Source organism: Rhipicephalus microplus, chromosome X, assembly GCF_043290135.1.
Source record: "Rhipicephalus microplus isolate Deutch F79 chromosome X, USDA_Rmic, whole genome shotgun sequence".
Taxonomy (NCBI): domain Eukaryota; kingdom Metazoa; phylum Arthropoda; class Arachnida; order Ixodida; family Ixodidae; genus Rhipicephalus; species Rhipicephalus microplus.
The window spans coordinates 243,300,827-243,324,638 of NC_134710.1; the positions used below are offsets into that span (position 1 = coordinate 243,300,827).

The window sequence follows — 23,812 nt, forward strand, 5'->3', positions numbered from 1 at the left end:
AGTGCTCACGACCACAGCACTGCATACATCACCACAGCAGGTTCCGCCAAATTTTGGAATCTGAAAAGTAATCTCTTTGAAGAGGCAGTAAAATGATAAATATATAAAAACATATTTACATCCTGATTTGAAGCCATTATTTTGAACCTGCCTTCTGTCCACTGTAGATTGATGGCTGCTCCAATGATGTCTAACCCACCCTGTCCTGCGTGAGCTGATTCAATTTTAATCCTCTATTTTTGAATTGCCTTTTACAGTTTTTTGTTACCCTTCCTATCTCTTGGTGTATATTTTTGGCTCCAATCAACCGTTTGTCCTCATGACGTGAACTGCCCAGGTCCACTTTGTACTCTCTTAAGATCTACTAGGATATTGGTTGCTCTTGTGTGTTCCCAGATACATTTTGCTGTCATCCCATCTTATAGAATTACGCCTACAATTTTTCATTCAACTTCACACTGTACAGTCTTTAGCTTCTTCCAGAGTTTCTGCAACGCATGTTAGAACTGTTAGGAATTCCTATACACAAGCAGTTGTGCATTTGTGTCCCATCAAAGTACACTTGTTATGCCCGGAATTGAACCACAAGCTTAAGCTCTGTAGCACATTGTCCAACCACACCACAGCCTGTGGTGTGGTTGCACAGCGACTGTCCAACATCAGCCACTTTACTCACATTTATAAGCAACAAAACACCTTAGAAGATATATCATATAACTACATACACCATAAAATGTAATTACACTGTTTACAGGAATACTTACCAGCATCTCATACGAGCTTGGAGGCACCTCTCGTGCCCTAACACATGTACCATCCAGCTGTTATGTATGGCTGCACACAGAAGCTATGCATTCTGAGATTGCATCTATTCACTAAAAACTTCGCAACAGCTCATACAACAAGCATGGAGGCACCTCTCGTGCTCTAACACGCGTACCATCCAGCTGTTATGTACGGCTGCACACCACAACAAAGGAGAGAAACCACTGGTCATAAGAGAATGCCTGTTGTGATAAGCATGCTAGTGGACAAGCACCCAACTTGCTTCATTATTCATATGTCCTAGTAACCCAATATTGGTTGAACCGTTTTGACAGCTTCTTTTGCTAACTGCATCATGCCCTGCTGATGCGATTATTTGTGCCGACTCCACATTTCTGTCCATGAGCTGCTGTTTCAGAACTTCCTTTTGAGCTTCGGTAGGCTTTGAAAGACTTGATAAAAGTTGCGATGGTCTAGGCTTCTTTGTAGAATAGAATCTGACTTGACACACGACTTTCTTGTTTGATGGTTCATTAGATTGGTCTTGGATTTTTCTTTTCTTGTTGCCTTCAACAAGCTGCAAGACTAGCTCAAACAAGTTATTCGCCTTCTTAACCACTTCCTCCGACACTTCACCATCCACAATTGCTTGTTTAACAGACTCCATCTTCACTTTGAATAATGCTGCACTTGACACTTTTGTGGCTGCGCCCAGTTTTGTAATGCTTTCCATTACGTGCAACGCCTGACTCATTTCACTTGCTGTTTCATGTGGGCTCTCATAGTGATTATTGTCACTGCTTGATGGTGAATTAGCAATGACGGCACAGTGAATGTGCTTGCACACTGTTAAATGTATCAGGTGCGCATAGCAAGTGCACCTGTAAGTATGCACACACACTGCACATTCCTTGCATCTCAAGGAACAGCAAGCGTCGTCCATAACTTTCGTCACGGTATAAGAGTGCCCTTTCGTAGACTGAGAAGGCACAGTCCACGTGCCATTTTCGTTTAATCTTGCACAGCCTACCATTTCAGTGCCAGACCTGTGGTAGTTATCTATTGCACTCAACTTCTTGCCCTTTGCTCCTTTGATCATCTGTATTGCCCTCTTTATCAAAAAATGATATCTCAAATGATATAAATGACAAAAAATGATATGTCGAACTGTGGATTGCACAGATATCTTTGCGTGAGTGACAACACCAAAAACGAAGCAGTTATAGTTTTATTTCAATGAAGAAACCATATTGTTTTTGAAATACAGCGACACACAGTGGCTATATTCATTATCGGAAGTGACGACACTGTTTGTGCGTTTTGATTGGTTCAACGTAACAAGTCTCATGTAATATTCGTAAAGTTCCAGATGGGCCACACAATTTTGCATGAAATATTAAAAAGCATTCCTTATACTTCATTGAATACAAACGGAGTTGTTCTTTTAAATACTAACTTCCATCAGGCTTCACAGATCATCTACATGATTTCATTAACCACGTGATATCCAGCTACTTGAATCTACTCTTAACACTACTCGGCGATTTCAATCTTCCAAATGTTAGGTGGCAAAATCAACCCCCTAACCTTGCAGCCCTTATTCTTGTTAACAAGTGACTTCATGGATGTTTGTACAATATCTTCATTAATGCAACTCATAACCAAACCTACGAGAATCACGCAGTCGGTTTCTACTATTTTTGACCTGGTTCTAACATCTAGCCCCAATCTTGTTTCCGACATAACATATATTCCAGGACTGAGTGATCATTTATTGGTTACATTTGACGTGACTCTGATACCTACTAAAAAAGCACGTAACACTAATATTATTCGAAATTACAACAAAGCCAACTTTCAAGCAATCAACTTCAAACTGAGTGATTTTATAAACATATTCACCACCAGCTTTGATAGCCGTAGCGTGCAAACTAACTCGGGCATGTTCTTATCAAAAGTCAATGATCTTACATATATGTACATGCCCATTCATACTATCACTGTTAACCCAGAAGCTACGTGGTATAACGTTCACTTGAAACGTTTGTCAAATAGAAAAAAGAGCCTGTATCGGTCTGCTAAACGATCCACAAATCACGCCCGTTGGCAAGATTACAAGAGAGCCTTAGAAGATTATATAGGAGCACTAAAAAGTTCCAAAGATAACTTTCCGCAATATTCTGCCAAACATGCTCACAACTAATATCGAAAAGTTTTGGTGCGTAATAAACGCCAACACTGATAATGTCATATCGCTTGTGCATAACGGGGATTCTATTCCTGATAAAGAATGTGCTTTCTTGCTTACTGTACTCCATGCCTATAGAGAATCCGAATACTGATAAGAATGTGCACATGCTCAATATTAGTGTACTCACCGAGGATAACTAGGTTGTCGTGAGTGAACTAATTAGAATGAACTACCGTAGTGTCCGCCACCTTCTTTCCAATGCGCAAGTTCCTGGTTTGCACCAATCTCCGTCGCACGTCGTATACCCTTCGGAAAATGATCAAATGGTACGTTGTCATCTTCACATCCCAATATCACACACATTGCGGCACACTTCAATGGTCTCTGGACATCGCTTACTTGCCCCGCCGTGGTGGTCTAGTGGCTAAGTTACTCCGTTGGTGACCGGTCGCGGGATCGAATCCCGGCCGCAGCGGCTGCATTTCCGATGGAGGTGGAAATGCTGTAGGCTCGTGTGCTCGGATTTGGGTGCACATTAAAGAAATGCAGGTGGTCGAAATTTCCGGAGCCCTCCACTATGGCGTCTCTCATAATCATAAGGTGGTTTTGGGACGTGAAACCCCACATATGAAATCAATTATTTAAATGTGGTTCCAAATCAAAAAGACTGCTGTGTTCGGTAGAGTGAGAATGAAGCAAGAGTGTTTATCTGAACTACGTCATTTACGTGAATATTTAAGAGTATTGGCTCCAATATACTTACTTAAGGCTTGCCACAAAAAAAAAGTTTTAAACAAGCAATTAGTGATTGATACTCAATGTTTCCTCTCAGACAAATAAAAGAAAAACAGTCAACTTTCTATGAACCTCATAAGTTTGAAATCTGAAATAAAGTGTAGCGCTTATTGTTATTGCAAGCCTTCCTATAGTCTAAGCTCTTTTTGGTAGTCTGTTTGTAATTATCAATACTTACTGAGTAACAGCACACCCTTGGTAGACGTACTATGATGAAAGACATTATGATAGCATCAAAATATATTTTATTTCTTGAAAGCTATTGACGTCATATAAGATTATTTTTCACTAATTTCTTTAGAGAGAACAGTCGTTATTAAAATAGTTCTGTAATTATTAGCTTCGTTAATATGTCCACTGCTTTAATCTAATAGAAACTTTTGAAAATTTCATTAGATATTGGAATCAGCCAGACCAAAAAATACGTTGCTTGAAGCCAATGTATTTTGTCCTTCACACAGTCCCTTTCACAGGAGTTTGCTGCTGGCCTTGAGCGCTGCCCTTGTAATCGAAATCAGCGAGAGGAAGCTGGGGCAAGTGTTCGGTTAAAAAAAAAAAACACGTTACAGTGAACAGAAGGCGGTGCGTGGAATTCAGAAATGGGTAGATAATGCCAACAGGCTCGCAAATGCAGTTCATTACTTCAACGCAGTAGTTATGTTTCGTTTTGTTTGTGTGGGGGGGGGGGGGAGGGGGGGGGGTGAGAAATCAGCCAGTGGTCAGAGAATCGATTGCTTTGATGGGCCGTGCGGAAAAACCACGGATTACACATGAAGAAGTGATAGAGACTGTGCTTCGTTTTAAGTGACAGAAGTACAGAACTGAATGTTTTGTTAAAATGTTCGAGAATACGATTGTAATGAAAAATGATTGGTGGCTGAAGAGGAAGATCATTCGTATACTTTAAAAACGTAGACACTGAGTGGAAGGATAGGAAAAGGTCACGAAATTCGGTAACCAAGCTCGTACAGCTAACTATATATATTAGATCTCATCAATATTAGTGTGTGTGAGTGTGTGTGTGTGCGTGTGTGCGTGTGTGCGTGCGCGCGCGCGCGTGTGTGTGTGTGTGTGTGTGTGTGTGTGTGTGTGTGTGTGTGTGTGTGTGTGTGTGTGTGTGTGTGGTGTGTGTGTGTGTGTGTGTGTGTGTGTGTGTGTGTGTGTGTGTGTGTGTGCATCAGACAATTTAGCCCGAAGAAAGAAACGACATTGAACTAAACAGAGGGAGAAGAAGAAAGTGCACAGGGTGTCAACTGATATCGGCTGATTTCATTAAAAGAAAAAAAAAATAAGTGGACAATCGAACGCAAATGTGTGCAGCAGCTACGGCGCGAACATAAAGACGTGAAAAAGAAAACAGATTCCGTACTGGATGAACAAACTGAAGCGCCATTTTTCTCAATGTGATAAGCTTCAGGCAGTTGCCGTCCCATGTGTCACCACTTCTTCCTATAAAATATATGAATATCGTGAAGCGACGGCTGATATTTGCCAGTTTATTAATGAACAAGTAAATGCACATGACCCTAAAATTTGAATTTTTTGGAACTCCAACATTTTTATTTTTAACTAGTATATATACCTACCGTGCCCGGTAAACTTCCCCTAGTTGGATGTATAATTGGCGTTATCACAAGGTAATGGGATTCCACAGACGCCGCGAGACGTGCCGCTCGTTTTGCAACCAACGCGCCTAACACCTACTCATATTGAATGAACGTACCTCACCAGTGATTCAAGTAAGCAACTTACTTTTACAACACAGGTGGGAAAAAAAGTTGCTTGGGAAGACCTTGATGGAATTCCGAAGTAGTCATTGGCACGTGTAACTAAACGATACGAAAAATACTTGAACGAGGAAAAGTAAAAACGAAAACAGAGGGACATAACCAGAATGCTAGACTGCAGAAGATCCAATAAGATCTAATTATAACACAAAGGGTCAGCGGCAGTTTGTCGCAACCTTTTAAATGCAAAGCATTTCTTAGCGAACTTCGGTGACTTTAAGCCTATCTATCTATCTATCTATCTATCTATCTATCTATCTATCTATCTATCTATCTATCTATCTATCTATCTATCTATCTATCTATCTATCTATCTATCTATTTATTTATTTATTTATTTATTTATTTATTTATTTATTTATTTATTTATTTATTTATTTATTTATTTATTGTACCCTCAGGGCATACAGCATTATAGAGGGGAGTGGGTTTAGAAGACAAAAAATACAATTGAAACGGGAAAAACAAATCACATTCAGTACATGTGTACAACACTCGAGAACAACGTGTAAATGACAACGCTTACACAATATCTAAAAAAAAAGGAAGCACCGCGACAAATCAAACAAGGAATCAAAAAACCAAACAAGGAAGCACCGCGACAAAAAAAATAGATAGATAGATAGATAGATAGATAGATAGATAGATAGATAGATAGATAGATAGATAGATAGATAGATAGATAGATAGATAGATAGATAGATAGATAGATAGATAGATAGATAGATAGATAGATAGATAGATAGATAGATAGATAGATAGATAGATAGATAGATAGATAGATAGATAGATAGATAGATAGATAGATAGATAGATAGATAGATAGATAGATAGATAGATAGATAGATAGATAGATAGATAGATAGATAGATAGATAGATAGATATGCTCAAAGTCGCAGAAGTTCACTAAGAAATGCTTGCTTTAGGGCTTCCGGAGTGAAGCTTCTAAATGCTTGTGTCTTTCCATTCCTTTTATGTATGTACGTGACCGCCTATAGTTCTACCTTTGCTGCCCACTACTTCGCCCTTGCAAACATCCCACTTAGCCCCATCACCGATCCTTTACTTGACTGATCATAAAGCAAATACTCTTGAGAAGTAGTCAATAAGAAATGCAAGAAGGTGGAGTATTTGTGTCCAGGGGCAAGCTAAAGAACCATATATTATCCCATTGTGTCCATTCCTTGTTTGTACGTGAACGCCTATTGTTCCACCTTTGCAAACTGCCCATTACTTCGTCCTTGCAAACATCTCACTACGTCCCAACGGCGATCCACCACTTCACCGACCAAAAAGCCGTTATAATGAAGGGGCAACGGAAGCGACGTATAGCTACCACTTATGAATAATAAAATTTCTTGTATAAACATATACAGTGTTCGTCACGTCTTTGATGATGTAGTGGGCGATATTCGCGTATGGTTCACGGTTTAGCGATGAAACCCACCAGTGCTTCGCCCCACTTACCTTTATTCACTCCATGGATATGCTGTGATTTTTTTGCTTTTTTTTAACGATTAAGCATACAGCCACTTGAAAATAAGAGCGAAACAGTATAGTGTGCAGATGCTGCACTGTTCGCGTTTTGTCGCGTCGCGATAGTTGAGCACATGTATAGGAAAGCTCGCATGGGTGCACTGGATGCATTGAACAGAACTAACGCGTCGCCATTGCTCACGTACTTGGATAGCCGTCGAACGTGACTCCTGCTCGAATTGTTTCTCGCATTCTGTGATCGGGAAGGTTTCGGCGTTTACTGTACTCTCTGCTGGACCGTAGATGGGACTGATCGCAAAAAGGAAGAAAGAGAAATCGGTTTCTACCTGAGCCTTGTTTCGCTGTCCAACTCGCCTGCGATCTTGCGAAAGGGTTTTACCCGTGGGCGTTATGTCCTGTATGGCACAGGGCTGTTTGTATAAACAAGGAAATCCTATTGCTGACGAAATAAAAAGAATGTCTTGTGGCTGTATGTGTATTATCTAAGAAACTGCCTTCTTGAGTAAGGCGAACTTATTGACAAGAATCTTGGGAAAAAGTTAGCTGCCACAAACTGAGAGGTAGTAAATGTTGCTGTTACTACCTTTATTGGGCTCTTATTAACTTTTTTCTGCCTCTATACAATACCTAGATTACTTATGATTACTAACTCTCGCCAGCCACCACCAACTTTTTTGCTACAAGTAATTGTTTAATATAGTTGTTTCCCTCTCCTTCTCTTTATTTCACACTTAAGGATATTCACAAAATTATGCACTTCTCTGCTATTCTTCACACTACATCGAACTTCTGAACGGGGACTTCTGAAAGTGTCACTTATCACGTGACGCCAACAGGTAGAAAGAGTGTTCCACACTCGCCGCAATGGTAACAGGTGGCACTTACTGAAGCGCTACAACGTCTAAATGCGCATGTATAACCTATAAAGTAGAGGCGGGGGGGGGGGGAGGGATAACGGCCGCCGTAGCTCAGTGGTAGAGCATCGGACACGTTATTCGAAGGTCGCGCCGGTTGGCATCCTGCCGGTGACAAGTTATCTTTTCGCCCACTGTTCTTTCTCACATTTACACTACAATTACTTTTAATAAGATGCCCTATATACTTTCTCTTACAATATTGTCTGTTAGTTGTCATAACACTGAACCACCTGCTCGTTACCCGAAGCCACAAGGTTCGATTTCCCGACCAGGACAAATTTTTCTGCTGCGGTAGAACCTTTTTACAAGAGGCACCGCGATATAAGAGACAAATAGGTTTAAGAAACACCAGCGTGTCTACGGTGAAATATGGGTTGATAAAAAAAATGCATACGAGGTACCCTGCTTAGAGACATGTCATAAAGAACAGGAATTACTGCCCGGAGCATGCCTCTTATAAAGGGGTTCAACATTACTAAGAAACCTTCTTTTTTTCTCTTAGAAGTGTGCGTGGATTTTCTTCTGGCTTCCTACAAAAAACGGGCATTTGGCAACTTTCTTTTTTTTTTTTACCCTTCTTCCACCTTGCATGACTCCGCAAAACTGATTAGCAGTAAAAAGATGAACCTTGCGAGTTCAGTTCCCGACTGCCGTCTCTCCTCTTCCCCATGGTCCTCGCTAGAACGCACTTACTAACCTAAACCCGATAAGTACTCTCTCGCTACGCGCCACGCAACAGACAAAGCGAGAATTCACTTAATTCTTTTTCTCTTTGCAGGAAACGCCGGCGGGTTCTCCCGGTGGAAGAAAGCGTGGTATCGCAGTGTTAGAGGGTTCGTTAACATTGCAGACAGGCGTAGAGCTCGCGTGATGTTTTGCAACGACGACAAGGCAGACAAATAAAGAAGCAAGAAGCCACGCCAGGGAGATGAAGACGTCCTATCTCCATACCGAAGCTACGCTGGTCGGGTATTAGTTTCCTCACTCTCACGCAGGACACGTCAGACTATCTCCGAAGGAAGTTCACTAAACTCGCGTGCCGTATTACGACCCAAACATTGCGCTAAGAGATCTGAACTTGTTCCAGGAGCACACAAGCGCCTTTTATAGGATCACGCTATAGAAAAGCTTTGCCCCTTTTGCGACGCAACTGCCCGGGAAGAGCATGTTTTCTTCCACGGGGAGCTTTTGGGGGATGTTGCTAGATCTTCTTCTGTGTCTGCGGGGACCCCCTTTTCTTTATTACATGCTATAAAAAATAAATGTTTGCCACTCGATTTATTTATTGCGATATGGTCGGGCGTCTGATCTGGTGTTTAAATCTGAAAGTGAAAACACTATTTGAGCATGCACGATGTCTCGAAAAAATGACTGTATCTATTGAAAAGTAAATTGAATTTCGGGAATTTCCATGCAAAATATACGAGTTGATGTGGAGGTACACCGTAGTGTATGTTTCGAATTGATATGAATGGCTTGTATTTCTGAACTTCAAGCATGACACAGAGCATTTTTACGAGCTATTGGAAATTGGTGCAATACATGACATGCAGTTCAACTTAACAAACGTGCAGAAGTTATCGAATGAAATGATGACAAAAAAAATATCTGTTAAAGCAGTACGTAAATGGCTTTCAGCAATACATCCATAACCTGAAACACAAAATTAATGAACTGCATGTCAGTGACGAAGTGATGGACCCTAGGTGGGGGGAGGGGTAGAGAAAGAAAATAAAGACCACTTCCTCCCCCCCCCACTGGTGTCCCCTCTCCCCCTCCTAATCAGTGCCGTCCATGTCCTTCATCGGGCTGTATTGCATGTTGGATCGATATCAGTGCGAGCCAAGGAACAGAACTAAAAAACATGATCCCTCCCCAGCCCGCCAAGCATGTGTTTACGTTTACATACATCATCTTCCGATTTTCTCATATCTTCATTTATTTTTCCAACTCTCGCCTCCAACTCTCGAGTTTTCCAACTCTCGCAATTCTCGCCGGAGGTTCGAAGGTTTGAGCGTGAGCCCTCGCCTACCGTGGAGGCAATTCAGAGCGTTGTCATCTGCTTCCAGCGCAGGCCTCTATCGTCTAGTTCGTATGAACCAGCACATGCGAGAAACATGGGCTGAAAAAGCTCTACGGTAGTTTCCGTCGCAACATAGACACCATATACGACGCCCTAAACATCGCGTAGTTCATACGGAGGAGTTTTTATCTGCACTGTGTTTGTTTTCAACATCGGTATTCATCATCGCTGAAAACGAACCTTGCACTAATCAACACATTTCGGTGATGTGAAAACGTACGTACTAATAGAAGTGTATTCGCGGATTGTACGACGCTGAAACATTCGTTGGCTTTGGTGCAAATCGTTTTCGTGTGTTGCCAAGCTAATAACAAGTGTGCGCTGGTTGGTAGCAGTGTGAGGTGACTTCTTGTCGGGTACCACCAATGCTGAAACATTCAGCTGTCAGTGGTCTCATTTCCATTCACGTGCAAGACAGAAACTCGAGCGTGCGTTGCTGTGGTGATCGAAAAAGAAAGGTGCATGATTAAGTGCTGCTTGTATTGCCTGCTATTTCACTTCTCGCTTCTTCTGCTTCTCTGCCACGCTCAGTAGCACATACGTTGTTTGGAGGCACACGCATTCTTAATTTATAGTTCATTCTGATACTCATAGCTACACGCATACAATGGCGCTTCTCCGTCGTTATACAGTTTACTAGAATATAACGCGCGTTTTGTTTACAGCTGGACAGATAACTGAAAACCTTGTGAGAAGCGCCTGATTGGAAATCAGCTGCACGATGACACTAAGTTAGAAGAGAAGATCACCACATGTATGCACAGAATGAATGAAGGTGCACTAGTATGGTACTGCACTTTGCATAGAAGAAATGCAAAAAGTACCTCATGTGACTTATGAGACCTTTCAGAACTGTGCATGTATTTATCTGTTCCTCCAGACTGTAATGAGCTGAAGATATTATTCGATGGTTTCGAACATTGAATATTTGTATGTGTTTCCAAGGAGTGCTTCATTTCTGTTCGGTTTTTTAGTATATGCATTACCTTGGATTATATATATGCATGCACTTAAGCATATTCAGTTCAGCTCTGCTGGAAAACTTGCCAAAACTTCTGTACGGTGCTCTTGTGCAATCCTATGATCGGTATCGGTCCCATCAAAAATTTTGGCATGCTTTATTGCATTATAGGATATTTTCACAATTGACCTGTGAAAGCCACAGTGCTTGGCTGTAATCTCAAAACCAATGTCTGTCTCTTCAAGAAGTGTCAGATGCATTTTGTAGATGTTAAAGGATATTTAAACTACCAGAAAAGTGCTGAAGCCTTCAACACAGCACTGATCCGCAATCACCATCCAGCTTAGAAGTCATTTGTAGTGCTCTCTAACACGTTCAAACAAAGTTATCAAACACTGGATTGATCTACTTGGTTTGATTCCTAATACCAGTGGGTCTGACTTTTTGGAGGCACTTGAATTATACTATTCTTCTATTTCTCTGATTTCTTACCGGGGTGCACTCAAGGGTAGTGATATTTGTTTACCTTGGCACACTTATTGTGATATTACTGTTTAAATTATTTCATTTTGTATATATGTACGCCAATTTTGCAGTAGCCTCACATACGGCTGCCATATTTGAAAATAAATAAATATACCACCCGAAAGTGTTCCACGCTGTGCTCGGTTCCAATCTGATCACTAATATCTGTTGCATCATTATGGGTTGGGTGTGTTTTATTGCATTGGAGAACATTTTGGCTGTCTTCCATGAAGGGTTCAGTTTCAGTATTATGACCGATATCTGTGACTTCATGAAGAGATAGGCACGGTTTGTCGTTTTAGAAAATACTTTAACTACAGACAACATCCAGAAGTTTTCCATACAGGGTTCAGTTGCAGTCCTATGACCAATATCTGTCTTATCATAAAAGTTTCAAGTATAGTTAGTTGCATTAAAGCATATTTTGACTACAAAAAATGCCCAGAGGCATTCTACGTAGTGCTTGGTTCCATTCTTATGACCAGTATCTGTTGTATCATTAAGAGCCAGATGGGGTTTCTTGCCTTAGACGATATTTTCAATACGCTTATCATTCAAAAGCCCTCCACACAGGGCACAATCACCGCCTCATGACCTAAATTCGTCACACCATGAAGAGTAGGGTGTGGGTTGTTGCATTGGAGAACATTTCGGCTCCAGACAACATTCAAAAGCCTTCTATTCAGGCTTCAGTTTTATTATTATGACCGATATCTGTGACTTCATGAACAGTTGGGTGTCATTTGTCATCTTAGAGAATACTTTGACTAAAGACAACGTCCAGAAGTCTTTCATACAGGGTTCACTTCCAATATTATGACCGATATCTGTGACTTCATGAACAGTAGGGTGTCGTCTGTCGTTTTAGAGAATACTTTGACAGAAGGCAACGTCCAGAAGTCTTGCATTAAGGTTTCAGTTCTAATATTGTGACCGATAACAGTGACTTCATGAACCGTTGAGTGTCGTCTGTCATTTTAGAGAATACTTTGACCAAAGACGACGTCCAGAAGTCTTGCATTAAGGTTTCAGTTCTAATATTATGACCAATATCTGTGACTTCATGAACAGTTGGGTGTTGTCTGTCGTTTTAGAGAATACATTGACAAAAGGCAACGTCCAGAAGTCTTGCATTAAGGTTTCAGTTCTAATATTATGACCGATATCTGTGACTTCATGAACAGTTGGGTGTCGTATGTCGTTTTAGAGAATACTTTGACTAAATACAACATACAGAAGTCTTGCATTAGTGTTTAAGTTCTAATATTATGACCGATATCTGTGACTTTATAAACATTTGTGTGTTGTTTGTCGCTTTAGAGAATACATTGACTAAAGAAAATGTCCAGAAGTCTTGCGTTAAGGTATCAGTTCTAATAATATGACCGATATCTGTGACTTCATGAAAAGTTGGGTGTCGTCTGTCGTTTTAAAAAATACTTTGACTGAAGACAACGCCCAGAAGTCTTCTATACAGGGTTCAGTTCCAATATTATGACCAATATCTGTGACTTCAAGAACAGTTGGGTGTCGTTTGTCGTTTTAGAGAATACTTTGACTAAAGACAAAGTACAGAAGTCTTGCATTAAGGTTTCAGTTCTAATATTATGACCGATATCTGTGACTTCCATGAACAGTTGGGCGTCGTCCGTCGTTTTAGAGAATGCTTTGACTATAGAGACAACGTACAGAAGTCTTGCATTAAGGTTTCAGTTCTAATATTGTGACCGATAACAGTGACTTCATGAACAGTTGGGTGTCGTCTGTCATTTTAGAGAATACTTTGACAAAGACAACGTCCAGAAGTCTTGCATTAATGTTTAAGTTCTAATGATATGACCAATATCTCTGACTTCATGAACAGTTGGGTGTCGTCTGTCGTTTTAGAGAATACTTTGACCGAAGACGATGTCCAGAAGTCTTGCATTAAGGTTTCAGTTCTAATATTGTGACCGATAACTGTGGCTTCATGAACCGTTGAGTGTCGTCTGTCATTTTAGAGAATACTTTGACCAAAGACGACATCCAAAAGTCTTGCATTAAGGTTTCAGTTCTAATATTATGACCGATATCTGTGACTTCATGAACAGCTGGGTGTAGTATGTCGTTTTAGAGAATACTTTGACTAAAGACAACGTACGGAAGTCTTGCATTAAAGTTTCAGTTCTAATATTATGACCAATATCTGTGACTTCATGAACAGTTGGGTGTCGTCTCTCGTTTTAGAGAATACTTTGCCTAAAGGCAACGTCCAGAAGTCTTGCGTTAAGGTTTCAGTTCTAATATTATGACCGATATCTGTGACTTCATGAACAGTTGGGTGTCGTATGTCGTTTTAGAGAATACTTTGACTAAAGACAACGCACAGAAGTCTTGCATTAAGGTTTCAGTTCTATTATTGTGACCGATAACTGTGACTTCATGAACAGTTGGATGTCGTTTGTCATTTTAGAGAATACTTTGACTAAAGACAACATCCAGAAGTCTTCCATACAGGCTTTAGTACCAATATTATGACCAATATCTGTGACTTCATGAACAGTAGGGTGTCGTCTGTCGTTTTAGAATATACTTTGACTGAAGACAACGTCTAGAAGTCTTGCATTAAGGTTTCAGTTCTAATAATATGACTGATATATTTGACTTCATGAACAGTTGAGTGTCGTTTGTTGTTTTAGAGAATACTTTGACTAAAGACAACATCCAGAAGTCTTGCATTAAAGTTTCAGTTCTAATATTATGACCGATATCAGTCACATAATGAAGTGTCAGGCACAGTCAGTTGCATTAGAGCACATTTCGACTATGGAAAATGCCCGAAGGCATTCTATGCAGTATTTGGTTCCTATCTTATGAGCAATATCTGTTGTATCAATAAAAAACAGGTGTGCTTTGTTGCATTAGAGGAAATTTCGAGCACACACACATCAGCCGAAAGCCTGCTACTCTGGCCTCAATTGTAGTCTTATGACTGACTTAAATCTGTCAGATCATGAAGTTCAGGCCTGATTATTAAGTTGAGTGCTATAAAATATGATGTGTAAGTATACTGAAGGTACGAGTATATTCAAAATATTGTTAATAAATTGTGTAGTGCAGGTATAGTAGAAACCCGGTGGTTTGTAAACCTGATCAGGAGGGCAGCCGCCGCCTCATTCATTAAAGAGAGGAGGGGGGGAGTTTAATGTCAACTCCATATATTAACATAAAAGTGAGGGGGCGCTAAGTCAGCCCCTACATGGAGGGAGGGCACTGCGACAAACTTTTGCCCCCCCCCCCTCTCCTCCTTAAGGAGAACTCTGCACACGCCTATGATAGACGTACAGTATGCTAGACACGAATGTTCATTCGCGGAAGCGGAACGTGCACCGATATTGATTCCTAGTGAATACCACTATAGTTACTTTGGGTACTGGAATGTCAATTACTTCTAAAACAGTCAAAACTGTGATGGGTGAAGCACTATCATTTTTTAACGTGTTCTCATATCCTCTAAAACATATAAACCCGTTCCAGTTATGAAGGTGCCGTTCTGTGCTGAACTTGGACAGTTCTAAGCCAAAAGGTCAAGCAACATTGTGCATCGGCCTTGGACGCGTGGGCGTCAACGCGGTTGACGCGTGCCAATGGGTGCGCGCCCTTTTCCTCCACAGGTGCGACTAGACGCTTTTGACGCGTAGGCGCGTGCATACGCGTGCCAGTGGTTGGCACTTAACGATACCAGGCGCAGAGAGGCGTCTCAAGGTCAACGATAAAGAAGAAAACAAACATCCAAAGGCTCCCCGGGCGCGCCGTCACTCCCCCCGCGGAAGCGTAGTCTCGCCGACCATCCTCTTCACATCGGCGGCCGAGCAAGCCCTGGAAGGTTCTCGAGGGAAAGGGGCGTGGTGATGCAGAGTTGTGTCACAAGTCGCGGACGGCCCACGAAACGTCTCGCGCTTTCCACTGCCTTGGCTGTGCATCGCGCCGACGAAACGATGAGAATTTTCTAGAATCTAGCGCGAAAGGTATTTGAGCGAGCAGCGGAGAAGAGAGATCAAGAGAAGAAGAAATTTCACGCCAATGTGCGTAGGGTGTTTTCGCCGTGTCGTCGGTGAAGCCTTTTGACCTCAGTGACAAAGGAGGAGAAGAATAAAGTATGCGCCAGAGTGCGTAGGGTGTTTCCGCCGTGTCGTCGGTGAAGGTTTTGTCCTTAGCGACAAAGCAGGTGATGAAGAGGACTTTCACCTGAGGGGTGAAGACTCGTGCCACAAGCAGAAGAGTGGGAAACTACCGCCAGAGAGCGAAGACGCGTCCTGCAATCGCAACGCGTGGGAAGCCGACGTGTTACCGGCGAAGTTGGTGCTTGGAGAGTGGCCAATTGAAGACGCGAGGTTTACTGGAAGAGAAACTTCGGGGGCAGCGGAACGACAACAGCGCTGGACTTTGAGCGAGTGATTCTCGGAAGAGTATCATTCAGACTTTTGTTCCAAGGACTTTGGACTGAATACGTTTTCGAACTCTTTAGTCTTTAAGTGTCTTGCTTGTTCGATGCACGCGATTGCACTGTAGTGCGTATTGTTGTTTGTGTTCATTGTTTCGAGTGTGGCTGATTGTACTATGTAGTACGTTGTTTGATTGGTGACATATTGTATTCAACTATTGCCGAGGGGGCATATTTGTGTATCGTTTCAATCTGCCATAACTGAGAATATGTTTTTGTTTTGTTAATCAACTCTCGGCTCTGACTTGTTCTTTGGGCCACAGCCGGCGTCCGCTGGCGCGCCAAATAGGACCACTTCTAAAGTGTTCACGCTTTCGTGGTGCATTTCGGGGGGCCGATACTTCGGCGCTTGGAATTAGCCCGGCAATCGCCTCCCTAATTGACGGGACCTGTGACAATAGCGCTTTACGCAAACATATTATTGTTGTTCCTGATGCACACATCGTGCTGTTCCCGCCAATTCCAGCCTGCATTATTGAAGTCACAAACATAAGGGGAACAAGGAAAAATGACATATGATATGCTCACCACCCAAGCACACCACCCACACGAGCCAAGACCACTTGTCTGGTCATTTGAACATTGCGGCAAGTACGCGCCGAAAAACATCACCCCGGGTGGACTGAGAGTCATAGTTTGATAGCATTTGTACCCTACTAATAATAACCTCTCAGCCTCGGGCAGAAACAATACCCACCACAGGCGCCGGCAAACTCCCACGTTTAAACGAAGGAAACAATGCTTCACTCAGGCTAGAGTGGCGTAGAAACCAGTAGTTCTAATGAATGTGTCTTCCCGCAACCCTGTCAATACAGTTTTGAGGAGTGTACGAGGGTCATTCAAAAAGTATAAGGGCCGTTTCGTCACCAGAAATCATGCCTTCGTAAAAGTTTTTACTGGCGAGCTTATATTTAGCGCAATCTACACAGTCAACGTGAACTTCTAAGCCGTCTTTCAGCAGATCTGATGTTACCTGATCCTCACCAGGAGCTTTGCCCCTCTGCATTCCCTCCAAGGCTTTTCTTACTTCTGTCATTACTGGTGAGATGTCATCTAGGTTGCTGCTAGTTCTTACATTATGGTCGTGGTTGTCCTGTCTACTGTTGTAAAACTGCTCTGATATTTCTATTACCCTATCCGTATTTGTAGTTACTTTGCCTTCCTTGACCCTTGGTGCATACATCTGGTTTTCCCTTTGCCTATCCCAAGTTTTCTCTTCTCCGCTTTGACGCTTCCTCCGTTCTTTAGAGCGTGTTCAATTCCCTTTATGTTATACTTTCTGACATCGGATAGCTTACGCTTATTAATTAACTTTGAGAGCTCTGCCACTTCTATTTCGTGAGTTGTGTTTGAGACTTTCATGCTTTTACCTTTTTTAAGGAGATTCTCCGTCTCCTGGAACAGCTTGCCAGTTTCCTGTCTAACGTCCGTGCATCCAGCTTCTATACTGCACACTCCGTAGTGATACTCGTCAGATTATCATTCATTGCGTCAACGCTAAGGCTTGTTTTCTCAATAAGAGCCGAGTATATGTTCTGAAGCAAGCCAGTGAATTCCTGTACTTTCCCTCTCAGTGCTAGGTCGTTGATTGGCTTCTTGCGTATCAGTTTCTGTCGTTCCTTCTTCAAGTCTAGGTGATTTTGAGGCATTGTCACTCTGTTGTCCCTGCATTCTATCTTGCCAAGCACTTCCACATACTGCACGATGCCTGGGTGTGACTCAGTATAAAGTCTATTTCGTTCTTACTTTTTACATTAAGGCTCGCCCATGTCCATTTACGGTTCTTTCGTTTTCGGTAGAAGGTATTCAAGATCCGTAAAACATTGGGCTCTGCGAATTCTATTAATAGCTCCCCTCTGGTATTTCTTGTAACGATGCCATAATCTCCTACTGCCAGGTCTCCAGCCTGATTCTTCTCTACCTTAGCATTGAAGTCGCCCATCAGTATAATATACTGTGTTTTTACCCAACTCACTGCCGATTCCACGTCCTCATACAAGCTTTAAACTAGCGCGTCGTCGTGACTGGATGTAGGCGCGTAAGCCTGTACCACCTTCATCTTGTATCTGTTATTGAGTTTGTTTACGATGCCTACCACCCTTTAATTATTGCTATAGTATTCCTCTATGTAACCAGCAATATTTTGAGGGATAACCCCCCCCCCCCCCCCGCCCAGTTCTCTTCTATCAGCCAAGCCACGATAGCAAAGGACGTGCCCATTCTTTAGCACTATATAGGCCTCATCTGTCTTCGTAACGTCACTGAGCCCTATTACATCCGATTTAACACCCTCTAGCTCCTCTAATAAAACAGCTAGACTTGCCTCGCCAGATATTGTTCTAAGCTTAATTTTGATTAAGAGCCTAAATTAGATGTTAAAGATGGTTTTTGTAGTGTTTGTATAGTGCCTATCTATGCCTATTTCTGGTCTGTGTGCCTAAATGCCTACAAGTGCCTTTGAACGGCTATTTTCAAAATCAGCACCTACATGAACACTAATAACAGCTCAACTTTCACCAAATAAAAAATACAAGACGTCCGACATACAATTATACATGCGGAGTTCCTGAAGTAAAAAAAAAAGTTGTCAGGGGTGCCTCTTAACAAGAAATAAACGGGGGTTACAAGAATCACAGCAAATAGTGAGTCATTTATTCAATATAACTTCTAGTGGGTCCGTAATAAAAGGCAAGACTAATCATAAATAAAATAATCATTATGTAATCACAATTGATAAAGTTAGATATTTAAAAAGTCACATGAAAGAAATTGCGAACTATGAATTCGCATAAATTCAAACAAGGATAAATTGAATGTGCAACGGGCAACACAAACAAGCATCAAATACAGGCAAAACTGAAGTATTTAACAAACTGGCAACAGTACGTTGTGAAAGTGGAGTGTAGAAAAAAAACGCAGTGGATTTTGTGCCTGCGACAAAAAGATGATGAAATGCTCCGTAGTTCTATGTTTGAATGATAAGAATAATGATTGATATGTGGGGTTTAACGTCTCAAAACCACCATATGACTATGAGAGACGCCATAGTGGAGGGCTGCGGAAATTTTGTCTACCTGAGGTTCTTTAACATGCACCCAAATCTGAGAACACGGGCCTACAGCATTTTCGCCTCCATCGAAAATGCAGCCGCCACAGCCGGGATTTGATACCGCGACCAGTGGGTCAGCAGCAGAGAATGATAAGAAGAAAGATGACTTGATATCGGATGGTAATGAATCCCAACGTTAAATGCCTGAATAGGCAAATTCTAAATTCCTCACAATTTGTTCAAACTTGCAAAGAAGCAAATCAAGAAGTTTTGAAAATCTTGAATTATTGACGCTGCAGTGCGTAAAATATCGCTTTCCAGAGCAGTTTGAAGACGTTATTCACGTCAGTGGGCAACCTTTGCTGTTCAAAATTTTATAGGTTCAAATCGAGTCCTCGAGTTAACTTCCGTAGAATAAGCGCTAACGGCAGTGCAGCGGGACTCGTCGACCACCATACTAGCCACTGTAACCACACGTGGCCGTGCTGGTATGGCGCGAGCGGTTGGCGAATGCGAAACCATGGAGAGCCCTCAGGGAAATGCAGTGACAAGCAAAAGATAAAAATTATGGCTACTTCACACCGAAGAAAGAGTGTAGAGCTGTGTTGAACTCTTGTCTCTGCACCGCGGCACTCTTTCTTTCGGTCGAAAAGGCTGCCGCACTATTGGCGAAGCTTCTATGTGGCGATAAAAAAATGGTTTAGCGCTTCTATATAGCTTTGTGTTCGTTTGTAAATGTCGGGTCAAGGAGTACGAGAGGCAAAGTCAATGTTGGGGTGTTTTATTTTCAAATGGGGTTTTTATTTTGCTGTAAACTGATGCCGCCCATATTAGAGCAGTTAAAATTTCGATGCCTCTGCAAGAGATCTGCATGTTCTCGCAACTATACTTCGAAGTTCGCAGGCTGTATAGTAGGGGGGGGGGGGGGGCACTGGCGAAGAAAGAAAAATGGCAGTCCGATCCGCAAGCGAGGTCAGCCGACTGCAGCGTTATACGTCCATGTGTTACGTATTACACTCGATTGAATGGATTCTTCTTGCTCTCATTGAACTAGTGCTGCTTTTCATTTTAACGCTGTTTTGAGACTTCTTGCAGCCGCCCTTATGTGATCACAGCTGCGCCACGACGTGGTTTTATTGCTTCTTAGAAGCTTTCTTCGCTTCTTAGGCTAACACGCCGGCCGTCCAGCCATGTTCAAAACAACTGGTCTTCCCTACATATGAGGAACGTTCACTGGGGCTTGTCAACAACAAGGAAAACGCTGTTCGGCGCACAAGGGATACATAAACAAAATTACACCAGATACATGGAGTGAATGATTGGTGGGTTGAAGCGTACTGCCATCCATCCGTCTTTCCGCGCCTTCATTCGTCCATGCATCCGTCGACTTATATCACACTACAGCACGCATCGAATGGACGGACGCTTCGCCCCACTCATAATATCATTCACTCCGTGGATATGCTGACTAAGCTGGATAGAAGGACGACCGGCCAAGGGATGCTACAAAAAGCTTCGTTTCTAAAAGCAATAAAATCACGTCGCGCTACACGGCGCAGCTGTGATTACGTCAGCGCGCCTTTAATACTTTTCTAAGCAGCGTTCAATTTAAATTAGGGGCAGTTTCACGCCGAAAGGAACAAGAAAGTGACCCATTTATTTGCGTGTAACCCGTGAGCTCAGAATGCGGCCTTCTGATTTCACTTGTGGATTGGGCTGTCAGTTTTTAATAAATGTGGAGGATTTTATGGTCGCACGTACTCGCGAATTCGGCGTTTGTGGCACCGTTGACGCCACCACTGCACATGCTGGCGTCTCATGCCCAAGTTTGTTTTTTTTACCCTATCTAATGTGCAGCCTTAAAGGCACGCATTAGTATGACATGTTCCTGAAATTAAATGGAACAAACAAAACCTGAAGTCACTCTCTCTAACAAAAAAAAACTACAGAATTGACATGACATCAATTGTATAAACCGTAACCAGTCAGAAACTTAATTAATTAATTGCTGCAATTGAATCAAACATTCATTTTGACTTCCACTCCAAAATTTTCTCTCCTCTATGCATAATGCCATCGATGCATGCCCACAAGGTAACCACGCGAAGGCCGCAGCATGAGCGCGTTACGAAGATATAACATCCACTGGAGAGGAACGGTCGCTTAGGCGACGAAACTCGGCGCTCAACATCAGTAACGGTCTTGCTTTCTCCTCGCTATGTGCCGACGCCGTCACGTCTGGCACGAAAGATGGTGGTGGTAGTGGTTAGAAGATCAGAAAAAGGCACCTAATTTCTGCAACCCGGTCGGGAGCACGGCGCAGTGCCTGCGGGGAAGGGAAAAGGGAGAAAAGTGGAAAGAAGAGAAAAAGATTAAGTGAGCAGTGGCACGGTCGTCATCAGCACGAACAGCAGTCCGGAAGCAAGGGTAGGGGAGGCGCGAAAGCCACGCTCTCAAAGCGTACAACGCTTCGTACTCGCCCGCGAGGCTTCCCCAGTTTCTCTTTCCAACTACCCCCCGTGGCGCCGCAGAAAGCAGGAGACAGGAAGGAGGTCTAGACGCCACCGGCTCTGCGACGACCCCGGACTGGTTACAGGCGCGATTTGGTCTCTTATGGTCGCCCATTCGCACTGTCGGTTCTACGGTTTTCAGTGGATATATTGGGGAATGAAAAGAACATCGAGATGTTTTGCTTGCTTGAGAAGAATGCCGCACGCGTTCTGAGTTTTGTGTATCTGGTATGAAACACTGTCCGTTACATAGCAGTGACGATTCACACTTTTTATTCTTCAGTAGTCTACCACGATGAATACTTGACTTATTGAAAGATGCCGTTCAGCCGCATGTGCGACCCTTTGATTTGGATGCAGTCGAGATTACTGTAAATGATCGCGATACGGATATTGCAATTGTGCTATACCAAAACATAATCAAAAGACAGATGACTAAAAAAGGGTTCGATGATAACTTAAGCACTTTCACTGTGAAGGATATGGGGGAGTAAACGTAGTTCGGCTAATCATACCTTTTCACAATATTACGGCAAAATTACTTATCACAATATTAAGTGGCATGATCACGGCACCTAATTATCTAGAGCGTAAGTGGAATTCGGTTGACCACCTGATAAATATCGGCACGCGATAAAATAGCAATACGATCTCTAACGATAGGAGGGCAATGTAATTCAACCACGATATATAATTAACCAGTTTTCACCCATATACGCGTCTCCAGAAAGGGGGCATGCTAGAATGCTTCTTTCACAGACGAAATAGTATCTCCTTGTGATGATCTTTATAAGAAAAATTCAGCAATTGTCATGCTTTTATTCGCCAATTGGACCAAAATAAAAGCAGTAACGGAAAAAATACTTGCCTTCAGTGCAGCCAGAATATTTTCGTTGATTTTTGCTCGCACGCAAGAAAAAAAAAAAACAACACACGCACGCTGAAATCCCGTGCGCTAAGCTTTCTGCCGTGGTCTCCGCCGATCGAGGAACCCACAATAAACGCGCCCTCTAGCGGTAGCCAGGCGCGTGAGGCGAGATTCGCTGGTTTTGCTCGGTAGCGCGGTGATTGGGACGGCTGGAGAGAACCATGCCGTGCGCCCGCAGTCTCGGAGGCCATGGTTACACGTTTGCGGATCTCTGTTCGCACGAGTGGCGGTGCTGGCATCGCCATAAATAGAATAACCCCCGTATTCACAAGCGCTTCTTGACTCGACTTTCACCCTTCACTTGACAGAGTTGCGCAATGCACCGCTGCTCGGCTGAAAATGACGCTGCGCTACTCAAGAATAGCAGCAAATTATCACTAATATGCAGTGACTTTCCCTGTCTAGAGATGGCGCTCCCATCGGCTTTCTCAAGTGAAGATGGAACGTTGAGTGAGGGACGTTCTAGAATACGGCGGTATGTTTGGGAGGGACGTTGCAGCTGAGCCGGTCAAGTCCTGCAGAACAGTGGAGTTCGACCCACGTTGTGTTGCTGTGGACATGGTTGCGCCGAGTTTCTGCCGTCAGCTTTGAGCCCTACGCACTACAGAAGACATTGGCATGCTTTTTCAGTGCCTGAGCCATGCCGCGACAACGGCGAAAACACTGGTGCGCGCTTGGGTGTCAAACAGGCTACGTGTTTCTGAAGGTTGGCCGAAGCTGTTGTTGTTTCGCGTCCTGAAGGATGAAAACAGGTGGAAAGAATGCGAAAGAAGCCTGCACAGAGCGGACAAGCTTCTGGAAGACACCAGTGCAGTTTGCGAACTCCACTTGCAACCACGTTATGTGCTGAGAGACCATGTGCATAATATCGATGGAAAAGAAGTGTGGATACCTCGTGGAAGACCCATTATCCACGCCGATGCTATTTTCAACTAGCTCGGCTGACCAACTATTGTGACCGAGGAGGCCTCCTTCATCTCTCCAGTCAGCTGTACGGCTTGGTGAAAAAGCTCGAGGATATCTTTACAGAATGTTTCTGCCAGAGTGAGCTGCGCTGTGACAGAATTATGTACATACTGGCAGTTGTTCAGTGCAGACTTTCGATTGAAGTTGGTTGCAGTGTGCATGCAGCTGCCCTCACAGCGAAAGTAATTAGAACTTACATTGTACCACATCTTCATTTTTATGTGAAAGGACACAACACTGACAAGGCAGGGAAGCGGCAGAGGGCCAAGCAGCTGAAGCTGAGCCATTGCACATGAAGTGAGTAAAGTGTAAAAATCAGTGGCTAGGTGATGTACCTCAGTTCTTGCAAATGAA

The 23,812-nt window shown here is 42.8% G+C and overlaps 1 long non-coding RNA gene across 1 annotated transcript in view; it reads right to left on the reverse strand.

Moving 5' to 3' along the window:
* Positions 1–23,812, reverse strand: part of LOC142776040 (uncharacterized) — a 204,974-nt gene that overhangs the window by 625 nt on the left and 180,537 nt on the right. The window contains exon 2 of the long non-coding RNA XR_012887252.1: positions 3,144–3,262. This is a non-coding gene — a long non-coding RNA (uncharacterized LOC142776040). The remainder of the gene's footprint in view (positions 1–3,143; positions 3,263–23,812) is intronic.